Here is a 1,624-nt window from a genome sequence, read left to right on the forward strand (position 1 = left end):
AACATACATCAAAATGAGACACAATACAGATCACGTAGGCCACTTGAGCTATAGGTCACGGGTGTGTCTCAAGCAGGAAGCTTGGACTAAAGTTTATAAACAATTGAATGACTACAGGTGACGGCATGTCAACTAGCCTACATACTTATTGTATACGCCATCTTTAGCGTCTCTAGTCTGATCACATTCCTGCAAGCAATCTGGTTGACCTCTTTAGTTTTAGTCTTTTATATATATGGACTAACATTCCATATTTTTATTATGTAATCATTACATAAAAGCTCGGTCAGCTACCAAACCAACCACTGAATATTACTCAAACTTGACTTGCATTTGACTTATAGGAGTGTGATACAGACACTATGTGAATATATAGATATAGAAAATACTAATAAGTAAAAAAATTCATGGTGTACACAAATACAGATTCAAGTAATAAAATATTAGACATAATATGCATATAATATTCGTAAATAATAGTGATCACGTGATATATACTGATACAGTTTTTCACTTCATCTCTGTTTAAGATACATATGCTACAGAAAATACTAATGTACTCTGATAATTGCATAGAATGAAGATTAACATGATAAAAAAAAAAAAATCATATTTTAACTGATAAAAATTTCATATATGAATTGATAAAAATTATTAATGTTTATGCTGATTGATATGTTTATTTTTATGCTAACTGTTATATATCTGCAGTTATTGGTAAGATAAAAGGTAACAGATTGATTATAGGCTTCCTGAGTGTTTTATACATATGGATTCATATAATTATGATTAATATATGTGCACTTTAAATAGATTCCTATTGCGTACACGCAAAGATATATTTTCGACTCTGTTTACTTATGATCATTTATATATAGTATTCCTAGTGCGTACACGCAAAAAATATATTTCGATTCTGTTATTTATGATCATTTATATATAGGATAACATGATACTTTATATATATAGGATATATGGACCGAGGTTTATACGCTACACATTTAACTAGCGTTCGAACAACTTTTCGTCCATTACACAGTTCCAGACAACCACCTATAGCCAAATGAAATGGCCAATTTCAATTGGTTAAAACAAGGGAAAATTTGCCTGGGCGGGGTCCAACGTTCTATTTTGCGCTCATACTTGTTCTCTGCATCCTAAGCCACACGAATACTTTCGCGATGAATAAAATCACCCCCAGCACGAGTCCTTTGCCAGCAAAGTAGAGTTGAATATCCTTCGGGGTCGTAATTGTCGGAAGTATGTCCTTTTGTAGTCGATTCCGACAGCCGCCGGAGCATTCCGCATTAAAACAAGATTAGCAACGGGATACGGTGTCGGTCGAAGAAGTCCATTGATGGTGCTTATTCCCTTCACATTGTAGGTGGTTGTTACTCGACTACCGTCGTCCGCAGCAACGAACGATTTTTTGAAGTTGCGATGTGAAACTCTCGTACTGCAGGATACTGTAACCAGGTTCCATTAAATCAGCCTGCAAGTGAAATCATTCTTGTCACAAGGGCAAAGTAAATTCAGACGACATCCAAATACAGGGGAGGGGGAAAGCCATTAAGACCAGACTTAACCCACATGAATTCGCTGATTTGTGGAATTCAAAAGAGTC

Source organism: Macrobrachium nipponense, chromosome 11 (assembly GCF_015104395.2).
Source record: "Macrobrachium nipponense isolate FS-2020 chromosome 11, ASM1510439v2, whole genome shotgun sequence".
Lineage (NCBI taxonomy): Eukaryota > Metazoa > Arthropoda > Malacostraca > Decapoda > Palaemonidae > Macrobrachium > Macrobrachium nipponense.